This window comes from Ranitomeya imitator, chromosome 4 (genome assembly GCF_032444005.1).
Source record: "Ranitomeya imitator isolate aRanImi1 chromosome 4, aRanImi1.pri, whole genome shotgun sequence".
Lineage (NCBI taxonomy): Eukaryota > Metazoa > Chordata > Amphibia > Anura > Dendrobatidae > Ranitomeya > Ranitomeya imitator.
This window is the reverse complement of record NC_091285.1, coordinates 673,059,669-673,083,679: the sequence shown is the minus strand read 5'-3', so window position 1 is coordinate 673,083,679 and position 24,011 is coordinate 673,059,669.

Here is a 24,011-nt window from a genome sequence, read left to right as displayed (position 1 = left end):
TGCCCTCGCAGGGTGCTGATCAAGAATCAGACCCTGATGAGACTATGTTGCCCCATCACGAACGCTATACCACCGAACGACACGGTGACACAGACGAAGTTGCGCAGGAGGTACAAGAAGAGTTATTAGATGACCCAGTTCTTGACCCCGATTGGCAGCCATTGGGGGAACAGGGTGCAGGCGGCAGCAGTTCTGAAGCAGAGGAGGAGGAGGGGCCGCAGCAGGCATCAACATCGCCACAGGTTCCATCTGCCGGGCCCGTATCTTGCCCAAAACGCGTGGCAAAGCCAAAACCTGGTGGAGGACAGCGTGGCCATCCGGTTAAAGCTCAGTCTGCAATGCCTGAAAAGGTATCCGATGCTAGAAAGAGTGCAGTCTGGCATTTTTTTAAACAACATCCAATTGATCAGCGCAAAGTCATCTGTCAAAAATGTTCTACTTCCTTAAGCAGAGGTCAGAATCTGAAAAGTCTCAATACTAGTTGCATGCATAGACATTTAACCACCATGCATTTGAAAGCTTGGACTAACTACCAAACGTCCCTTAAGGTTGTTGCACCCTCGGCCAATGAAGCTAGTCATCAACGCAACATCCCTTCCGGCAGCGTAGGACCACCATTTAGCGCACCACCTGCTGTATCTGTGCAGGTATCTTTGCCAGGCCAAAGCAGTCAGGGTCAGGGAATCACCAGTTTCGTAGTAGGAAACACTGCATCTAGGGCACCGGCGGCAACAATACCATCTCCCACCGTCTCTCAGTCTGCCATGTCCACCGGCACCCCCGCTAGTTCCACGATCTCCCGCTCTCCAGTCCAGCTCACCCTACATGAGACTATGGTTAGAAAAAGGAAATACTTAGCCTCGCATCCGCGTACACAGGGTTTGAACGCCCACATAGCTAGACTAATCTCGTTAGAGATGATGCCCTACCGGTTAGTTGAAAGCGAAGCTTTCAAAGACCTGATGGACTACGCTGTACCACGCTACGAGCTACCCAGTCGACACTTTTTTTCCAGAAAAGCCATCCCAGCCCTCCACCAGCATGTTAAAGAGCGCATCGTCCATGCACTCAGGCAATCTGTGAGCACAAAGGTGCACCTGACAACAGATGCATGGACCAGTAGGCATGGCCAGGGACGTTACGTGTCCATCACGGCACACTGGGTAAATGTGGTGGATTCAGGGTCCACAGGGGACAGCAAGTTTGGGACAGTTCTGCCTAGCCCACGGTCTAGTAAACAGTTGTCTGTAGCCGTTCGCACCCCCTCCTCCTCCTCCTCCTCCTCCTCGTCCTCCTGCAGAAGCAAGAGCTCGTCCACAGACCGCAGTCGCACAAACACTCCATCCGCACCTGCCACTGTTGCACACCAGGTCTCCCATTATGGGGCAGCTACTGGCATACGTCAGCAGGCTGTATTGGCTATGAAGTGTTTGGGCGACAATAGACACACCGCGGAAGTTCTGTCCGAGTTCTTGCAGCAAGAAACGCAGTCGTGGCTGGGCACTGTAGATCTTGAGGCAGGCAAGGTAGTGAGTGATAACGGAAGGAATTTCATGGCTGCCATCTCCCTTTCCCAACTGAAACACATTCCTTGCCTGGCTCACACCTTAAACCTGGTGGTGCAGTGCTTCCTGAAAAGTTATCCGGGGTTATCCGACCTGCTCCTCAAAGTGCGTGGACTTTGCGCACATATCCGCCGTTCGCCTGTACACTCCAGCCGTATGCAGACCTATCAGCGTTCTTTGAACCTTCCCCAGCATCGCCTAATCATAGACGTTGCAACAAGGTGGAACTCAACACTGCACATGCTTCAGAGACTGTGCGAACAGAGGCGGGCTGTTATGTTTTTGTGGGAGGATACACATACACGGGCAGGCAGTAGGATGGCAGACATGGAGTTGTCAGGTGTGCAGTGGTCGAAGATTCAAGACATGTGTCAAGTCCTTCAGTGTTTTGAGGAATGCACACGGCTGGTTAGTGCAGACAAAGCCATAATAAGCATGAGCATCCCCCTAATGCGTCTGCTGATGCAAAGTTTGACGCACATAAAGGATCAGGCGTCTGCACCAGAGGAAGAGGAAAGCCTTGATGACAGTCAGCGATTGTCTGGTCAGGGCAGTGTACATGACGAGGTACCGGGCGAAGAGGAGGTGGAGGATGAGGAGGATGATGGGGATGAGTATATTTTTAATGAGAAAGCTTTCCCGGGGGCACGGGAAATTGGTGGCGTGGCAAGGCCGGGTTCTGGTTTTTTGAGGGACACAAGTGACGTAGATTTGCCTGCAACTGCCCCTCAACCAAGCACAACCGCAGATTTGACAACGGGAACTTTGGCCCACATGGCGGATTATGCCTTGCGTATCCTCAAAAGGGACACACGCATTACAAAAATGATGAACGATGACGATTACTGGTTGGCCTGCCTCCTTGATCCTCGCTATAAAGGCAAATTGCAAAATATTATGCCACATGAGAACTTGGAACTAATATTAGCAACAAAACAATCAACTCTTGTTGACCGTTTGCTTCTGGCATTCCCTGCACACAGCGCCCGTGATCGTTCTCACACGAGCTCCAGGGGCCAGCAGACCAGAGGTGTTAGAGGGGCAGAAATCAGAAGTGGCGTTGGCCAGAGGGGTTTTCTGACCAGGTTGTGGAGTGATTTTTCTATGACCGCAGACAGGACAGGTACTGCAGCATCAATTCAAAGTGACAGGAGACAACATTTGTCCAGTATGGTTACAAACTATTTTTCATCCCTTATCGACGTTCTCCCTCAACCGTCATTCCCATTTGATTACTGGGCATCCAAATTAGACACCTGGCCAGAATTGGCAGAATATGCATTGCAGGAGCTTGCTTGCCCGGCAGCTAGTGTCCTATCAGAAAGAGTATTCAGTGCTGCAGGTTCAATACTAACAGAAAAAAGGACTCGTCTGGCTACCCAAAATGTAGATGATCTAACCTTCATTAAAATGAACCACAACTGGATTTCAAAATCTTTTGCCCCACCCTGCCCGGCTGACACCTAGCTTTCCTATGAAAAGGTCTTGCCTGTGGACTATTCTGAATGACTTTTCCAATCTCGTAATTTTCTTCACCTGATTGTCCAGCATACGACATGTTTCCACCTCACGAAATGGCCAAACTCCCCACACGGGGCCGTGCTATCGCCACTTTGCGCTTGGACCCTTGAGAGTGCTGTTTGTCTGAAGAGGTGGGTGTGGCCGCTTTTGGTCGACGGCACTGCCACTGGGTCCCTCATAGTACAATAAAGTGTCTCTGGCGGTGGTGGTGCGCACCCAACGTCAGACACACCGTTGTAATATGAGGGGCCCTGTGCCTGTACCGCCGGCCACAAGACAGTTCCCCCCCCCAGCTCAAACAGTGCTCTACCACTAGCAAAATTATCTCTCACAGCTTCACCAATGTGTAGTCTAGGCGCTGACATCCTTCAATGCCTGGCACTGACAATACCATTGTTTTGACATTTTTGTTATGTTAGGCCTTCGAAGCCTGTCTGCGGTCCCTTCTTTCTACAACTACTACACTGACCAGGCCACTGCTGGCCGTGTTACCCTGGAACCAATTTAAAAGTGCCTACAGTCAGCCCAATTTTGTTATGTTAGGCCTTCGAAGCCTGTCTGCGGTCACTCCTTCCACTAGACTTCCACTGACCAGACCACTGCTGCCCGTGTACCCCTGCAACCAATTTAAAAGTGCCTACAGCCAGCCCAAGTTTGTTATGTTAGGCCTTGGAAGCCTGTCTGCGGTCACTCCTTCCACTAGACTTCCACTGACCAGACCACTGCTGCCCGTGTACCCCTGGAACCAATTTAAAAGTGCCTACAGCCAGCCCAAGTTTGTTATGTTAGGCCTTGGAAGCCTGTCTGCGGTCACTCCTTCCACTAGACTTCCACTGACCAGACCACTGCTGCCCGTGTACCCCTGGAACCAATTTAAAAGTGCCTACAGCCAGCCCAAGTTTGTTATGTTAGGCCTTCGAAGCCTGTCTGCGGTCACTCCTTCCACTAGACTTCCACAGACCAGACCACTGCTGCCCGTGTACCCCTGGAACCAATTTAAAAGTGCCTACAGCCAGCCCAAGTTTGTTATGTTAGGCCTTGGAAGCCTGTCTGCGGTCACTCCTTCCACTAGACTTCCACTGACCAGACCACTGCTGCCCGTGTACCCCTGGAACCAATTTAAAAGTGCCTACAGCCAGCCCAAGTTTGTTATGTTAGGCCTTGGAAGCCTGTCTGCGGTCACTCCTTCCACTAGACTTCCACTGACCAGACCACTGCTGCCCGTGTACCCCTGGAACCAATTTAAAAGTGCCTACAGCCAGCCCAAGTTTGTTATGTTAGGCCTTCGAAGCCTGTCTGCGGTCACTCCTTCCACTAGACTTCCACAGACCAGACCACTGCTGCCCGTGTACCCCTGGAACCAATTTAAAAGTGCCTACAGCCAGCCCAAGTTTGTTATGTTAGGCCTTGGAAGCCTGTCTGCGGTCACTCCTTCCACTAGACTTCCACTGACCAGACCACTGCTGCCCGTGTACCCCTGGAACCAATTTAAAAGTGCCTACAGCCAGCCCAAGTTTGTTATGTTAGGCCTTGGAAGCCTGTCTGCGGTCACTCCTTCCACTAGACTTCCACTGACCATACACTGCTGCCCATGTACCCCTGGAACAAATTTAAAAGTGCCTACAGCCAGCCCAAGTTTGTTATGTTAGGCCTTCGAAGCCTGTCTGCGTCCCGTTCTTTCAACTACAACTACACTGACCAGGCCACTGATGGCCGTGTTCCCCTGGAACCAATTTTAACTTGCCTACAGCCAGCCCAATGTTAGGCCTTTGATGCCTGTCTGCCGTCACTCCTTCCACTAGGCCTCCACTGACCTGTCTATTGCTGCCCGTGTACCCCTTGAACCAACATCATTAAATATAAAAAAAATTAATTTGATTATAAAAAATAAGATCGTGTTGAGATCTCAAATGCAGACATTTTAACAATCAAAACAAACACACAACAAATATCTGGAACTGTACTACAAAGGTCCAACAGCTACAATTTCTTTCTCCTGCAAGAAGTTAACTGAAAGTTTTTTGGAGTTGTTAACACAGATATGGCATCCACCGAGTGTTGTCCTGTCGCGTCTCCTTTAAATTATTTCCAATAAGATGTTAAACTATTAATTTAATAAAATCAATAATTAAAAAAATAATTGAGTAAGTCAAAAGCACATTGCAAATAAACATTAATTACAAATCAAGAAGCATGGCGCGTCCGAGGGTGAGTAGATACCGAATAAGAATATAATCACCCTCGGACGCGCAATGCTTATTTACAACAGCCTTCCTTCCTAAGAATCAGCCCTTCCGTGGTGTAGAGAGAGGTTGTGTTACACTCCAAGGTGTTCCCCAGGTTGCCTTTCCTGAGCTTCGATCTTCCGGCTCTCGTTTAGTAGCTGTTGGAAACTACGCTGCATTAGGCCTACTAATTGTGTATGGGTGAAACAGTGGCGCATCTGCGGTCCCTCCTTCCACTAGGCCTCCACTGACCTGTCTACTGCGGCCCGTGTACCCCTTGAACCAACATCATTAAATATAAAAAAAATTAATTTGATTATAAAAAATAAGATCGTGTTGAGATCTCAAATGCAGACATTTTAACAATCAAAACAAACACACAACAAATATCTGGAACTGTACTACAAAGGTCCAACAGCTACAATTTCTTTCTCCTGCAAGAAGTTAACTGAAAGTTTTTTGGAGTTGTTAACACAGATATGGCATCCACCGAGTGTTGTCCTGTCGCGTCTCCTTTAAATTATTTCCAATAAGATGTTAAACTATTAATTTAATAAAATCAATAATTAAAAAAATAATTGAGTAAGTCAAAAGCACATTGCAAATAAACATTAATTACAAATCAAGAAGCATGGCGCGTCCGAGGGTGAGTAGATACCGAATAAGAATATAATCACCCTCGGACGCGCAATGCTTATTTACAACAGCCTTCCTTCCTAAGAATCAGCCCTTCCGTGGTGTAGAGAGAGGTTGTGTTACACTCCAAGGTGTTCCCCAGGTTGCCTTTCCTGAGCTTCGATCTTCCGGCTCTCGTTTAGTAGCTGTTGGAAACTACGCTGCATTAGGCCTACTAATTGTGTATGGGTGAAACAGTGGCGCATCTGCGGTCCCTCCTTCCACTAGGCCTCCACTGACCTGTCTACTGCGGCCCGTGTACCCCTTGAACCAACCTAATAAAATATTTAAAAAATTAATTTGATTATAAAAAATAAGATCGTGTTGAGATCTCAAATGCAGACATTTTAACAATCAAAACAAACACACAACAAATATCTGGAACTGTACTACAAAGGTCCAACAGCTACAATTTCTTTCTCCTGCAAGAAGTTAACTGAAAGTTTTTTGGAGTTGTTAACACAGATATGGCATCCACCGAGTGTTGTCCTGTCGCGTCTCCTTTAAATTATTTCCAATAAGATGTTAAACTATTAATTTAATAAAATCAATAATTAAAAAAATAATTGAGTAAGTCAAAAGCACATTGCAAATAAACATTAATTACAAATCAAGAAGCATGGCGCGTCCGAGGGTGAGTAGATACCGAATAAGAATATAATCACCCTCGGACGCGCAATGCTTATTTACAACAGCCTTCCTTCCTAAGAATCAGCCCTTTCGTGGTGTAGAGAGAGGTTGTGTTACACTCCAAGGTGTTCCCCGGGTTGCCTTTCATGAGCTTCGATCTTCCGGCTCTCGTTTAGTAGTTGGTGGAAAAGTACACAGCATTAGGCCTACAAAATGGGTATGGGGTGGAGAGAGATGGTGTGTTACACTCCAAGGTGTTCCCCAGGTTGCCTTTCCTGAGCTTCGATCTTCATGCTCTCGTTTAGTAGGTGTCGGAAAGTAGGCTGCATTAGGCCTACAAATTGGGTATGGGGTGGAGAGAGATGGTGTGTTACACTCCAAGGTGTTCCCCAGGTTTCCTTGCCATTGCTTCGGTCTTCCGACTCTCGTTTAGTAGTTGTAGAAAAGTACACAGCATTAGGCCTACAAAATGGGTATGGGGTGGAGAGAGATGGTGTGTTACACTCCAAGGTGTTCCCCAGGTTGCCTTTCCTGAGCTTCGATCTTCATGCTCTCGTTTAGTAGGTGTCGGAAAGTAGGCTGCATTAGGCCTAAAAAATGGGGAATGGGGTGGAGAGAGATGGTGTGTTACACTCCAAGGTGTTCCCCAGGTTTCCTTGCCATTGCTTCGGTCTTCCGACTCTCGTTTAGTAGTTGTAGAAAAGTACACTGCATTAGGCCTAAAAAATGGGTATGGGGTGGAGAGAGATGGTGTGTTACACTCCAAGGTGTTCCCCAGGTTGCCTTTCCTGAGCTTCGATCTTCATGCTCTCGTTTAGTAGGTGTCGGAAAGTAGGCTGCATTAGGCCTACAAATTGGGTATGGGGTGGAGAGAGATGGTGTGTTACACTCCAAGGTGTTCCCCAGGTTTCCTTGCCATTGCTTCGGTCTTCCAACTCTCGTTTAGTAGTTGTAGAAAAGTACACAGCATTAGGCCTACAAAATGGGTATGGGGTGGAGAGAGATGGTGTGTTACACTCCAAGGTGTTCCCCAGGTTGCCTTTCCTGAGCTTCTATCTTCAGGCTCTCATTAAATTGTGGTTAAATGGAACAACTGCATTTGGCGTACTAGTTGGTTTGGGGCCTACTATCGGTGTCTGCCACTCCTTGCTGTTCTCCTGGTTTCCTGTCCTGAAATACCATTTTCAGCCTCTCGTTAAGTAGTTGTTAATGTTAGACTGCATTTGGCCTACTAGTTGGGTTGGGGCCTACTATCGGTGTCTGCCACTCCTTGCTGTTCTCCTCCACTGAACAAAGCTGTGCCGCCTGTTTACTACGGTTGCCAATTTTGAACTGCATTTCGACTACTTACTGATTTGGCCCTACTCTCTGTGTCAGCCTCTCATTCCAGTTGTCCTCCACTGCAATGCCCCCTGGTTATTCCTGTGTTACCAATTTTGAACTGCATTTAGCCCACTTTCTTCTTTGGGCCTATATCTGTGTTTCCACTTCATCGTGCCCATTGCCCAGCCAGTGATAGATGAGTCTGCTGGTACATTGACCCATAACGCAACATTCCCCGTGCACGCTACACAACAACATTGTGACCCTGCTGAAAGTCAGGTTGCTCTTCCCGCATACCATACCACCTTACACGGGGACAAAGAGGAAGGTGCAGATGAAAGTGCAGGTTCCTTCATCAGGTGGGGGGAGGAATACTAGTTGGCGACGTCACTGGCACAGGGCCTCTCATAGTACGCAAAAGTGTTGCTGCCGGTGGGAGGCGCCCCCGCCGTGCAAACACACCGCTGTACTTTGAGGGGCCCTGTGCCAGTGCCAATGCCAACGAGTGGGCCCCCCCTGCTTGCTCAGGTTCACAGCACTTGCAAAGTTGAAATACTTACCTCTCCCTGCTCCACTGCCGTGACGTGGTCCAGATTTCCTGGGCCCACTAATTACTTGAACCAGCCCTACCCCCCACAACTTTAGCCAAATGACCCCCAATTTCAAATGCCTTCCAATTATTATAAGGTAAATTACGCTTGACAAGCTTCATTAAGAAGAATGGATGGTTTTGACATTAAAATGGGCACTCTAGGTGTTTTCCTGGCCCCCACTCACTGCCGACTATGCTGCCCCATTGACTTGCATTGGGTTTCGTGTTTCGGTCGATCCCGACTTTACGTCATAATCGGCCGATTTCACTCGACCCGACTTTGGACATAGTCGGGTTTCGCAAAACCCGGCTCGACTCTAAAAAGGTCAAGGTCGCTCAACTCTAGTCTGTACATGTCCCCGCTTAATTGTAAAGTGCTGCGGAATTTGTTGGCGCTATATAAATAAAAATTATTATTATTATTATTATTCATCGACCCTTTGCAGGGGCAGTACTACAGCCGAGTCAGACACAGAGACTGCAATGGGGCTAGAAATCAAGTAGGCCTGAGAGGTGGGGGAGGAGCGAGAGGCATGTGCAGGAAGAGAGCTGCCCGACACTGATCAGTGCAGGAGAGGAAGCTGAAGGGGACCTGCAAAGGTCCTAATTAGCTCTAGGCCCCTCCCTGATGTCACATGCCTGCAAGCAATTTGATAGAATGGAGGGATAGAAATGGAGAATAACTTTATGGACGATACTGAACTGCTCAGGAATAAAGGATCTGACATCACTGGTCTTTTGTTTTTGGCTCCTCCATCAGTTATCATTATATGTGCAGCAGGGTTTTATACCAAGCGATCGGAAGTGCCATAACTATGAGTATATAATATTGTACCATCTATGTACTGTGTCTACCATGTGTGACCTGCTACAAAGCCCGGCCTGAACCTTCTTCAGTCTGTACCATAACAAGTCATTCATCAGTTACTATCAAACATCTACAGTGGTGGACGCCCTGTAATATCTGTACATGTCACTATCTCTCTACTTACAGTTCGGTGCTCTCACTGCCGTCATCTTCCTTGCTTATGTCTGGTGTTATCACATTCACGACCACTTCTCCCTCACTACTGGACATAAAACACAGACTATATGCAGTAGCGCTCACATAAATGACAATTCTTGTAATCGCTCTTTCATATGAAGTATATAAGTGGGTTCATACAGTAAAATTATAGTTGTTTTTTGCACTGTTTTTATAAATGAATTCAGAAAACAGAGACTGCAATGGGGCTAGAAATGAAGTAGGCCTGAGAGGTGGGGGAGGAGCGAGAGGCATGTGCAGGGTGAGAGCTGCCCGACACTGATCAGTGCAGGAGAGGAAGCTGAAGGGGACCTGCAAAGGTCCTAATTAGCTCTAGGCCCCTCCCTGATGTCACATGCCTGCAAGCAATTTGATAGAATGGAGAAATAGAAATGGAGAACAACTTTATGGATGATACTGAACTGCTCAGGAATAAAGGATCTGACATCACTGGTCTTTTGTTTTTGGCTCCTCCATCAGTTATCATTATTTATGTGCAGCCGGGTTTTATACCAAGCGATCGGAAGTGCCATAACTATAAGTATATAATATTAAATTATCTATGTACTGTGTCTGCCATGTGTGACCTCCTACAAAGCCCGGCCTGAACCTTCTTCAGTCTGTACCATAACAAGTCATTCATCAGTTACTATCAAACATCTACGGTGGTGGACGCCCTGTAATATCTGTACATGTCACTATCTCTCTACTTACAGTTTGGTGCTCTCACTGCCGCCATCTTCCTCGCTTATGTCTGGTGTTATCACATTCATGACCACTTCTCCCTCACTACTGGACACAAAACACAGACTATATGCAGTAGCGCTCACATAAATGACAATTCTTGTAATCGCTCTTTCATATGAAGTATATAAGTGGGTTCATACAATACAATTATGGTGATTTTTTGCACTGTTTTTATAAATTATTTCAGAAAACATAACAAAAAAACATGTACAGTTCTGAGCAATTTCAGTAGGTTTCCCATCTCATCACCATAACATTGCTTCTTCAATAGTATCATGATCTTCAATCATTTATTGCTCAATTTCTGACCCTCTGTTCATTATACCCTTTCTCACGAGTTGACATTCATCAACCCTGGAGGGTTCAACCATAACTCCCAAGCAGCATGCCCGCTGTCTTGGGGTCATATTCGACACCGACCTTTCCTTTACTCCCTATATCCGATCACTCACTCGCTCCTGTCATCTGCATCTTAAAAACATCTCCAGAATCCAACCTTTTCTCACCTTTGAAACTGCTAAGACTCTTACTGTCGCTCTCATTCATTCCCATCTTGACTACTGCAACTCTCTTCTGATCGGTCTCCCTCTTTCCAAACTTTCTCCTCTCCAATCCATCTAGAATGCGGCAGCCAGGGTCATATTTCTGTCCAGCCGCTTCACCGATGCCTCCATCTTGTGCCAGTCATTACACTGGCTACCCATTCGCTACAGGGTCCAGTATAAACTTATCTCTCTCACCCACAAAGCTCTCCGCAGTTCTGCACCGCCTTATATCTCCTCTCTCATCTCCGTCTATCGCCCTACACGTGCCCTCCGTTCTACAAATGACCTAAGACTAACATCCCCCCTAATCCGAACCTCGCACCTCCGTCTCCAAGACTTCTCTCGTGCTGCGCCAGCTCTCTGGAATGCACTTCCCCAGACGATCAGACTGATACCTAGCCCCGACCCATTCAAGCGCGCTTTAAAAACCCATCTCTTCAAACAAGCCTACCACATCAACTACTCAGTAAACTAACTTTGTCCTGTTCCCTCCTTCCAAATATTATCTGCATGTGAATCTGCACCCTACTATTCATCTGTCTCCACACCCTCCATGCACATGATAACTGCACTTGATACTTGACTATTGCACTTAAACACACGGGCTGATGACCGGATCATGCAGCTTTATATGAAAATCCCTATTTATTATAATTGCCAGACCTGAAATAACAAACACTTTTCACCTATTGTGTCCCCCCATTTCCTTGTAGATTGTAAGCTTGAGAGCAGGGACCTCACCCCTAATGTCACTGTTTAAATTGTCTTAACCTGTACTGAATTTATTGTCTGTACATGTCCCCGCTTAATAGTAAAGTGCTGCGGAATTTGTTGGCGCTATATAAATAAAAATTATTATTATTATTATTATTCATCGACCCTTTGCAGGGGCAGTACTACAGCCGTGTCAGACACAGAGACTGCAATGGGGCTAGAAATCAATTAGGCAAGAGAGGTGGGGGAGAAGCGAGAGGCATGTGCAGGAAGAGAGCTGCCCGACACTGATCAGTGCAGGAGAGGAAGCTGAAGGGGACCTGCAAAAGTCCTAATTAGCTCTAGGCCCCTCCCTGATGTCACATGCCTGCAAGAAATTTGATAGAATGGAGGGATAGAAATGGAGAACAACTTTATGGACGATACTGAACTGCTCAGGAATAAAGGATCTGATATCACTGGTCTTTTGTTTTTGGCTCCTCCATCAGTTATCATTATTTTTGTGCAGGGTTTTATACCAAGCGATTGGAAGTACCATAACTATAAGTATATAATATTGTACCATCTATGTACTGTGTCTGCCATGTGTGACCTCCTACAAAGCCCGGCCTGAACCTTCTTCAGTCTTTACCATAACAAGTCATTCATCAGTTACTATCAAACATCTATGGTGGTGGACTGTTGTGAATTCCGCTCTTGGGCTCCCTCCGGTGGTTGTAAGTGGCACTTTTGTGAGTTCTGCTCTTGGGCTCCCTCTTGTGGTTTCTAGTGGTATGGCTGCTCCTTGGAGTTAGCTGTCATAAGCTGCCTCCACTTATCGTCTCTTCTGCTCGGCTATTTAAGTCTGGCTCTATCTTCAGCCAGTGCCAGAGATTCACATCTCTTTGGAGTTCCCTGTTATCCTGACCAGTTCAGCTAAGCTAAGTTTTTGCTTGCCCTTTTCTGTCCATAGATTGTTGACTTATCCATTCTGTGCTTTCTATGTTTGTCCAGCTTATCAGGGTGAATTTATTCTGTCTTGCTGGAAGCTCTGGGAGGCAGATTTGCCCTCCACACCTTTAGTCAGGTGTGGAGATTTTTTGTAAACTCTGCGTGGATTTTTGTAGTGTTTTATACTGACCGCACAGTATTCCATCCTGTCCTATCTATTTAGTTAGACTGGCCTCCTGTGCTCATCCAGGTTTCATTCTGTGTATGTCTTTTCCCTCTCCACTCACAGTCATTATTTGTGGGGAGCTAATCTATCCTTTGGGGATTTTCTCTGAGGCAAGATAGCTTTCCTGCTTCTATCTTTAGGGGTAGTTAGCTCTTAGGCTGTGACGAGATGCCTAGGGAGAGTTAGGAGCATTCCACGGCTACTTCTAGTGTTGTGTTGAGCTTAGGGATTGCGGTCAGTACAGTTACCACTTCCTTCGGAGCTCGTTCCATGTTGCTCCTAGACCACCGCATCATAACAGTACAAGTGGCCAAAAATGAATTAAATGCATCTCAAAAGAAGGAAAAGAAAGTTCTGAACCATTTTTTTTTTCTGTGCTCTAGTTTGTCTTTTTTTTTTCTTTTCCTCTTCATATCTGGGTGGTTCAGGATATATGCTTTGGCATGGATGTTCAGGATTTGTTTTCTCGTGTGGATCAACTTGCTGCAAGAGTACAGAGTATCCAGGACTATGTTGTCCAGACTCCGGCTTTAGAGCCCAGAATTCCTACTCCTGATGTGTTTTTTGGGGACAGATCCAAGTATTTGAACTTTAAAAATAACTGCAAATTGTTTTTTGCCTTGAAACCCCGTTTTTCTTGTGATCCCATTCAGCAAGTAAAAATCATCATATCCTTGCTGCGTGGTGACCCTCAAGACTGGGCTTTTTCTCTTGAAACAGGGGATCCGGCATTATTGAATGTAGATGCATTTTTTCAAGCGCTCGGATTATTGTATGACGAACCTAATTCTGTGGATCATGCGGAAAAAAATCTGTTGGCCTTGTGTCAAGGTCAGGAAGCGGCAGAGTTATACTGCCAGAAATTTAGAAAATGGTCTGTGCTCACTAAATGGAATGAAGAGCCTCTGGCTGCTATTTTCAGAAAAGGTCTTTCTGAAACCCTTAAAGATGTTATGGTGGGCTTTCCTACGCCTGCCGGTTTGAGCGAATCTATGTCTCTAGCCATTCAGATTGATCGGCGTCTGCGCGAGCGCAAAGCTGTGCACCATATGGCAGTATCCTCTGAGCAAAGTCCTGAACCTATGCAATGTGATAGGATTTTGACTAAAATAGAACGGCAGGAATTCAGACGTCAGAATAGGCTGTGTTTTTACTGTGGTGATTCGGCTCATGTTATCTCTCATTGCCCTAAGCGTACTAAGAGAGTCGCTAGGTCTGTTACCATTAGTACTATACAGCCTAAATTTCTCTTATCTGTGACCCTGATTTGCTCATTGTCGTCCTTTTCTGTCTTGGCATTTGTGGATTCAGGCGCTGCCCTGAACTTAATGGACTTAGAATTCGCCAGGCGCAGTGGTTTTTCCTTGCAGCCTTTACAGAGCCCTATTCCTTTGAGGGGCATTGATGCTACACCCTTGGCCAAGGATAAACCTCAGTACTGGACACAGATGACTATGTACATGGCTCCTGCACATCAGGAAGATTGCCGTTTTCTGGTGTTGCATAACCTGCATGATGTTGTTGTACTGGGATTTCCATGGTTACAGGAACATAATCCGGTGCTGGATTGGAAAACTATGTCGGTGACTAGTTGGGGTTGTCGAGGAGTACATAGTGACGTTCCTTTGATGTCAATTTCCTCTTCCCCCTCTTCTGAGGTCCCTGAGTTTTTGTCGGATTTCCAGGATGTATTTGATGAGCCCAAGTCCAGTTCCCTTCCTCCGCACAGGGACTGTGATTGTGCTATTAACTTGATTCCTGGTTGTAAGTTCCCTAAGGGCCGACTTTTCAATCTGTCTGTGCCAGAGCATGCCGCCATGCGGAGCTATGTTAAGGAATCTTTGGAGAAAGGGCATATTCGGCCCTCTTCGTCACCATTGGGAGCGGGTTTCTTTTTTGTTGCTAAGAAGGAAGGCTCCTTGAGACCCTGTATTGATTATCGTCTTCTTAATAAGATCACGGTCAAATTCCAAAACCCCTTGCCTTTGCTTACTGATTTGTTTGCTCAGATTAAGGGGGCTAGTTGGTTTACTAAGATTGATCTCCGAGGGGCATATAATCTTGTTCGTATTAAACAGGGTGACGAATGGAAAACTGCATTTAATATGCCCGAAGGCCATTTTAAATACCTTGTGATGCCATTTGGGCTCTCTAATGCTCCATCTGTGTTTCAGTCTTTCATGCATGATATTTTCCGCAATTATCTTGATAAATTCATGGTCGTATATTTGGATGATATTTTGATTTTTTCCGATGATTGGGAGTCTCATGTGAAGCAGGTCAGGATGGTGTTCCAGATCCTTCGTGATAATGCTTTATTTGTGAAGGGGTCTAAGTGCCTATTCAGAGTTCAGAAGGTCTCTTTTTTGGGTTTTATTTTTTCTCCCTCGTCTATAGAAATGGATCCTGTTAAGGTCCAAGCTATTCATGACTGAATCCAACCCACATCTGTGAAGGGTCTTCAAAAATTTTTGGGTTTTGCTAATTTCTATCGCCGTTTCATTGCCAACTTTTCCAGTGTGGTTAAGCCCCTTACTGATTTGACAAAGAAAGGCGCTGATGTGACGAATTGGTCCTCTGAGGCTGTTGAGGCCTTTCAGGAGCTTAAACGCCGATTTACTTCTGCCCCTGAGTTGCGTCAACCGGATGTTTCTCTTCCTTTTCAGGTTGAGGTCGACGCTTCTGAGATTGGGGCAGGGGCCGTTTTGTCTCAGAGGGAGTCTGATGGTTCTTTGATGAAACCGTGTGCTTTTTTTTTCCAGAAAGTTTTCGCCTGCGGAACGCAATTATGATGTCGGCAATCGGGAGTTTTTGGCTATGAAGTGGGCGTTTGAGGAGCGGCGACATTGGCTTGAGGGAGCTAAACACCGTGTTGTGGTCCTGACCGATCATAAGAATCTGATTTACCTCGAGTCGGCCAAGCGGCTGAATCCTATACAGGCTCGATGGTCCCTGTTTTTCTCCCATTTTGATTTTGTGGTCTCGTATCTTCCGGGATCTAAGAATGTTAAGGCTGATGCCCTCTCTAGGAGTTTTTCGCCTGATTCTCCTGGAGTCCTTGAGCCGGTTGGCATTCTTAACGAGGGGGTGATTCTTTCTGCTCTCTCCCCTGATTTGCGGCAGGTGCTTCAGGAATTTCAGGCTGATAGGCCTGACCACTGTCCAGTGGGGAAGCTGTTTGTTCCTGATAGATGGACAAGTAAGGTAATTTCTGAGGTTCATTGTTCAGTGTTGGCTGGGCATCCTGGTATTTTTAGTACCAAAGATTTGGTTGCTAGGTTCTTTTGGTGGCCTTCCTTGTCGCGCGATGTGCGTACTTTTGTGCAGTCCTGTGGGACTTGCACCCGGGCCAAGCCTTGCTGTTCCCGCGCTAGTGGGTTGCTTTTGCCTTTGCCGGTCCCTGAGAGGCCCTGGACGCATATTTCCATGGATTTTATTTCGGATCTTCCTGTTTCCCAGAAGATGTCTGTTATCTGGGTTGTTTGTGACCGGTTCTCTAAAATGGTCCATCTGGTACCTTTGCCTAAGTTGCCTTCCTCCTCAGATCTGGTTCCATTATTTTTTCAGCATGTGGTTCGTTTGCATGGCATTCCGGAGAATATTGTGTCTGACAGAGGTTCTCAGTTTGTCTCTAGATTTTGGCGGGCCTTTTGTGCTAGGATGGGCATTGATTTGTCTTTTTCTTCGGCGTTTCATCCTCAGACTAATGGCCAAACTGAGCGAACTAATCAGACCTTGGAGACCTATTTGAGATGCTTTGTGTCTGCTGATCAGGATGATTGGGTGTCTTTCTTGCCGTTGGCCGAGTTTGCCCTTAATAATCGGGCTAGTTCGGCTACTTTGGTTTCACCTTTCTTTTGTAATTTTGGTTTTCATCCTCGTTTTTCTTCTGGGCAAGTTGAGCCTTCTGATTGTCCTGGTGTTGATTCTGTGGTGGACAGGCTGCAGCAGATTTGGACTCATGTGGTGGACAATTTAACGTTGTCTCAGGAAAGGGCTCAACGTTTTGCCAACCACCATCGGTGTGTTGGTCCCCGGCTTCGTGTGGGGGATTTGGTTTGGTTGTCTTCTCGTCATGTTCCTATGAAGGTTTCTTCTCCTAAGTTTAAGCCTCGGTTTAGTGGTCCTTATAAAATTTCTGAAATTATTAATCCGGTGTCTTTTCGTTTGGCTCTTTCTGCCTCTTTTGCCATTCATAATGTTATCCATAGATCTTTGTTGCGGAGATATGTGGTGCCCGTTGTTCCGTCGGTTGACCCTCCTGCCCCGGTGTTGGTTGAGGGAGAGTTGGAATATGAGGTTGAGATGATTTTGGATTCTCGTTTTTCGAGGCGGAGGCTTCAGTATCTTGTCAAGTGGAAGGGTTATGGCCAGGATGATAATTCTTGGGTTGTTGCCTCCGATGTCCATGCCGCCGATTTGGTTCGTGCTTTTCACTTGGCTCGTCCTGATCGGCCTGGGGGCTCTGGTGAGGGTTCGGTGACCTCTCCTCAGGGGGGGGTACTGTTGTGAATTCCGCTCTTGGGCTCCCTCCGGTGGTTGTAAGTGGCACTTTTGTGAGTTCTGCTCTTGGGCTCCCTCTTGTGGTTTTTAGTGGTATGGCTGCTCCTTGGAGTTAGCTGTCATCAGCTGCCTCCACTTATCGTCTCTTCTGCTCGGCTATTTAAGTCTGGCTCTATCTTCAGCCAGTGCCACTTGTAAATGGTTCCTGGTTGGATTCACATCTCTTTGGAGTTCCCTGTTATCTTGACCAGTTCAGCTAAGCTAAGTTTTTGCTTGCCCTTTTCTGTCCATAGATTGTGGACTTATCCATTCTGTGCTTTCTATGTTTGTCCAGCTTATCAGGGTGAATTTATTCTGTCTTGCTGGAAGCTCTGGGAGGCAGATTTGCCCTCCACACCTTTAGTCAGGTGTGGAGATTTTTTGTAAACTCTGCGTGGATTTTTGTAGTGTTTTATACTGACCACACAGTATTCCATCCTGTCCTATCTATTTAGTTAGACTGGCCTCCTGTGCTCATCCTGGTTTCATTCTGTGTATGTCTTTTCCCTCTCCACTCACAGTCATTATTTGTGGGGGGCTAATCTATCCTTTGGGGATTTTCTCTGAGGCAAGATAGCTTTCCTGCTTCTATCTTTAGGGGTAGTTAGTTCTTAGGCTGTGACGAGATGCCTAGGGAGAGTTAGGAGCATTCCACGGCTACTTCTAGTGTTGTGTTGAGCTTAGGGATTGCGGTCAGTACAGTTACCACTTCCTTCGGAGCTCGTTCCATGTTGCTCCTAGACCACCGTATCATAACAGTGGACGCCCTATAATATCTGTACATGTCACTGTCTCTCTACTTACAGTTCGGTGCTCTCACTGCCGCCATCTTCCTCACTTATGTCTGGTGTTATTACATTCTTGACCACTTCTCCCTCACTACTGGACATAAAACACAAACTATATGCAGTAGCGCTCACATAAATGACAAATCTTGTAATCGCTCCTTCATATGAAGTATATAAGTGGGTTCATACAATACAATTATGGTCATTTTTTGCACTGTTTTTATAAATGAATTCAGAAAACATAACAAAAAAAAATGTACAGTTCTGAGCATTTTCAGTAGGTGCCCCATCTTATTCCCAGAACATTGCATCTTCAATAGTATCATGATCTTCAATCATTTATTGCTCCATTTCTGACCCTCTCTTCATTATCCCCTTTCTCACGAGTTGACATTCATCGACCCTTTGCAGGGGCAGACCTACAGCCGAGTCAGACACAGAGACTGCAATGGGGCTAGAAATCAAGTAGGCCTGAGAGGTGGGAGAGGAGCGAGAGGCATGTGCAGGAAGAGAGCTGCCCGACACTGATCAGTGCAGGAGAGGAAGCTGAAGGGGACCTGCAAAGTTCCTAATTAGCTCTAGGCCCCTCCCTGATGTCACATACCTGCAAGCAATTTGATAGAATGGAGAAATAGAAACGGAGAACAACTTTACGGATGATACTGAACTGCTCAGGAATAAAGGATCTGACATCACTGGTTTTTTGTTTTTGGCTCCTCCATCAGTTATGATTATTTATGTGCAGCCGGGTTTTATATCAAGTGATCGGAAGTGCCATAACTATGAGTATATAATATTGTACTATCTATATTGTATGTATATATCACCCATTATATCTGTGGTCTCACACTCTCCACTTACCTACTCACACTACAACTCTCACTCTCCACAGATGTTTCCTCCTCTTCTTCCTCACTATTAGAGGCATAAAATAAGTCATATAAATCATATATAATCTCTTTTGACATCCAGAGGACACAGGGTTATATGAAGACTTGAGTAGGATATGCTGAATGAAGGGTCCCGATTAATCCCTTAAAAAGGGGCACTATCTCTGTATGAAGCGGGCTCAAGAGCCGAGTCTGCTCCCTGCCGTGTCGGTAATGGCTCTTTTATACAGTGGGTACGGAAAGTATTCAGACACCTTTAAATTTTTCACTCTTTGTTTCATTTAATAAATTTAACAAAGTTCATTTTTTTCTCATGAATGTACACTCCGCACCCCATCTTGAGTGAAAAAAAACAAATGTAGAAATTTTTGCATATATATTTAAAAAGGAAAACTGAAATATGACATGGTCATAAGTATTCAGACCCTTTGCTCAGACACTAATATTTTAGTCACACGCTGTCCATTTCCTTGTGATCCTCCTTGAGATGGTTCTACTCCTTCATTGGAGTCCAGCTGTGTTTAATTAAACTGATAGGACTTGATTTGGAAAGGCACGCACCTGTCTATATAAGACCTCACAGCTCACAGTGCATGTCAGACCAAATGAGAATCATGAGGTCAAAGGAACTGGCCAAGGAGCTCAGAGACAGAATTGTGGCAAGGCACAGATCTGGCCAAGGTTACAACAAAATTTCTGCAGTACTCAAGTTCCTAAGAGCACAGTGGCCTCCATAATCCTTAAATGGAAGAAGTTTGGGACCACCAGAAGTTTTCCTAGACCTGGCCATCCAGCCAAACTGAGCAATCGTGGGAGAAGAGCCTTGGTAAGAGAGGTAAAGAAGAACCCCAAGATCACTGTGGCCGAGCTCCAGAGATGCAGTAGGGAGCCTCTCCTCAGTGCAAGACATATGAAAGCCCGCATAGAGTTTGCTAAAAAAAAACACAAGAAGGACTCCCAGACCATGAGAAATAAGATTTTCTGGTCTGAAAAGACGAAGATAGACCTTTTTGGTGATAATTCTAAGTGGCATGTGTGGAGAAAACCAGGCACTGCTCATCACCTGCCCAATACAATCCCAACAGTGAAACATGGTGGTGGCAGCATCATGCTATGGGGGTGTTTTTCAGCTGCAGGGACAGGACGACTGGTTGCCATTGAAGGAAACATGAATGCGGCCAAGTACAGAGATATCCTGGATGAAAACCTCTTCCAGAGTGCTCTGGAACTTCGCTGAAGGTTCACCTTCCAACAAGACTTTGATCCTAAGCACACAGCTAAAATAACAAAGGAGCGTCTTCAGAACAACTCTGTGACCATTCTTGACCGGCCCAGCCAGAGCCCTGACCTAAACCCAATTGAGCATCTCTGGAGAGACCTGAAAATGGCCGTCCACCAACGTTCACCATCCAACCTGACGGAACTGGAGAGGATCTGCAAGGAAGAATGGCCGAGGATCCCTAAATCCAGGGGTGAGACACTTGTTGCATCATTCCCAAGAAGACTCATGGCTGTACTAGCTCAAAAGGGGCTTCTACTCAATACTGAGCAAAGGGTCTGAATACTTATGACCATGTGAGATTTCAGTTTTCCTTTTTTAATAAAATTTCAAAAAAGTCTACATTTCTGTTTTTTTCAGTCAAGATGAGGTGCAGAGTGAACATTAATGAGGAACAATGAACTTTTTTGAATTTACCAAATGGCTGCAATGAAAGAAAGAGAAAAATTTAATGGGGTCTGAATTCTTTCCGCACCCACTGTATATAAGGACGGTGGATAGACACTGTGCTGTGGACTGTATATCTGGCACCCAAGAGTACTGATTAGATTAGAGCTAGATCCCATCGCATTTCTCACTATCTCTCTGCTTACAGTCCTGTGTTCTCCTCCCTGGTGTCCTCCTCTCTCATCTCGGTCACTGGATCATATCCGTCCTCTGCTCTTTTCTCTTCCTCACTATTGAACACATGACATAGCCCTTTATAAGTGAGGGTTACAGGGGTCCGCACTTTGCGATCATGGCGCATTTTATGCAATGGTTTTCCATAATCAATGTAAACTTCAGTGTTTTTACTGGGATTTTGGAAAGACCTGGTAAGAAGTAGACTGTGATGGAAGCAATTAACCCTCCCTAGTGACGATAAATCCACCATTCATGAACGGGAGAGTTTACTGATGAATTTGGAATTTTACAGGGGAGCGCACAGCTCTGCACAGCTCCAGTAGGGGGCGCTCCTTAGGTAATTAAATGGCGGCACCCGGGCAGAGAATAGAAATAACTGGCCTCCCTAGTGTCCACTTGTCACTTTCTTTGTGCTCTTCTGTGCCATTTAGCTGCTATAGGAGCAATAAATTGGAAATTGGCCTCCAGTGGGCACTGACCAGAAAGATGCCAAAAAGGGCAAATGGGCACTTAGGAGACACTGAATTCAGCGGCCAATTTCCATGTATTGTCCCTTTCATGACATTCTCTTCTTCACATCAGCTGCATGTGTCATGGGTATGTGACAGCCACAGCATATGCATGGAGAAACATAAATGCCCATGAGTGAGAGCGGTGATGCCATCAGAAACCAGGGATTCAAGCTTCAGGAGGCTAATTTGCATATTCCAGGGGCCTTCTGGGAGAAGCGAAGTCTCCCTAAGCTAGAAGATCGTTGGGTACAGCCGGGACCAGCTGCTTCGAAAGCATCACCAAACCAGGGATTCAAGCTTCAGGAGGCTAATTTGCATATTCCAGGTGCCTTCTGGGAGAAGCGAAGTCTCCCTAAGCTAGAAGATCGTTGGGTACAGCCGGGACCAGCTGCTTCGAAAGCATCACCAAACCAGGGATTCAAGCTTCAGGAGGCTAATTTGCATATTCCAGGTGCCTTCTGGGAGAAGCGAAGTCTCCCTAAGCTAGAAGATCGTTGGGTACAGTCGGGACCAGCTGCTTCGAAAGCATCACCAAACCAGGGATTCAAGCTTCAGGAGGCTAATTTGCATATTCCAGGTGCCTTCTGGGAGAAGCGAAGTCTCCCTAAGCTAGAAGATCGTTGGGTACAGCCGGGACCAGCTGCTTCGAAAGCATCACCAAACCAGGGATTCAAGCTTCAGGAGGCTAATTTGCATATTCCAGGTGCCTTCTGGGAGAAGCGAAGTCTCCCTAAGCTAGAAGATCGTTGGGTACAGCCGGGACCAGCTGCTTCGAAAGCATCACCAAACCAGGGATTCAAGCTTCAGGAGGCTAATTTGCATATTCCAGGTGCCTTCTGGGAGAAGCGAAGTCTCCCTAAGCTAGAAGATCGTTGGGTACAGTCGGGACCAGCTGCTTCGAAAGCATCACCAAACCAGGGATTCAAGCTTCAGGAGGCTAATTTGCATATTCCAGGTGCCTTCTGGGAGAAGCGAAGTCTCCCTAAGCTAGAAGATCGTTGGGTACAGCCGGGACCAGCTGCTTCGAAAGCATCACCAAACCAGGGATTCAAGCTTCAGGAGGCTAATTTGCATATTCCAGGTGCCTTCTGGGAGAAGCGAAGTCTCCCTAAGCTAGAAGATCGTTGGGTACAGCCGGGACCAGCTGCTTCGAAAGCATCACCAAACCAGGGATTCAAGCTTCAGGAGGCTAATTTGCATATTCCAGGTGCCTTCTGGGAGAAGCGAAGTCTCCCTAAGCTAGAAGATCGTTGGGTACAGCCGGGACCAGCTGCTTCGAAAGCATCACCAAACCAGGGATTCAAGCTTCAGGAGGCTAATTTGCATATTCCAGGTGCCTTCTGGGAGAAGCGAAGTCTCCCTAAGCTAGAAGATCGTTGGGTACAGTCGGGACCAGCTGCTTCGAAAGCATCACCAAACCAGGGATTCAAGCTTCAGGAGGCTAATTTGCATATTCCAGGTGCCTTCTGGGAGAAGCGAAGTCTCCCTAAGCTAGAAGATCGTTGGGTACAGCCGGGACCAGCTGCTTCGAAAGCATCACCAAACCAGGGATTCAAGCTTCAGGAGGCTAATTTGCATATTCCAGGTGCCTTCTGGGAGAAGCGAAGTCTCCCTAAGCTAGAAGATCGTTGGGTACAGCCGGGACCAGCTGCTTCGAAAGCATCACCAAACCAGGGATTCAAGCTTCAGGAGGCTAATTTGCATATTCCAGGTGCCTTCTGGGAGAAGCGAAGTCTCCCTAAGCTAGAAGATCGTTGGGTACAGTCGGGACCAGCTGCTTCGAAAGCATCACCAAACCAGGGATTCAAGCTTCAGGAGGCTAATTTGCATATTCCAGGTGCCTTCTGGGAGAAGCGAAGTCTCCCTAAGCTAGAAGATCGTTGGGTACAGCCGGGACCAGCTGCTTCGAAAGCATCACCAAACCAGGGATTCAAGCTTCAGGAGGCTAATTTGCATATTCCAGGTGCCTTCTGGGAGAAGCGAAGTCTCCCTAAGCTAGAAGATCGTTGGGTACAGCCGGGACCAGCTGCTTCGAAAGCATCACCAAACCAGGGATTCAAGCTTCAGGAGGCTAATTTGCATATTCCAGGTGCCTTCTGGGAGAAGCGAAGTCTCCCTAAGCTAGAAGATCGTTGGGTACAGCCGGGACCAGCTGCTTCGAAAGCATCACCAAACCAGGGATTCAAGCTTCAGGAGGCTAATTTGCATATTCCAGGTGCCTTCTGGGAGAAGCGAAGTCTCCCTAAGCTAGAAGATCGTTGGGTACAGCCGGGACCAGCTGCTTCGAAAGCATCACCAAACCAGGGATTCAAGCTTCAGGAGGCTAATTTGCATATTCCAGGTGCCTTCTGGGAGAAGCGAAGTCTCCCTAAGCTAGAAGATCGTTGGGTACAGTCGGGACCAGCTGCTTCGAAAGCATCACCAAACCAGGGATTCAAGCTTCAGGAGGCTAATTTGCATATTCCAGGTGCCTTCTGGGAGAAGCGAAGTCTCCCTAAGCTAGAAGATCGTTGGGTACAGCCGGGACCAGCTGCTTCGAAAGCATCACCAAACCAGGGATTCAAGCTTCAGGAGGCTAATTTGCATATTCCAGGTGCCTTCTGGGAGAAGCGAAGTCTCCCTAAGCTAGAAGATCGTTGGGTACAGCCGGGACCAGCTG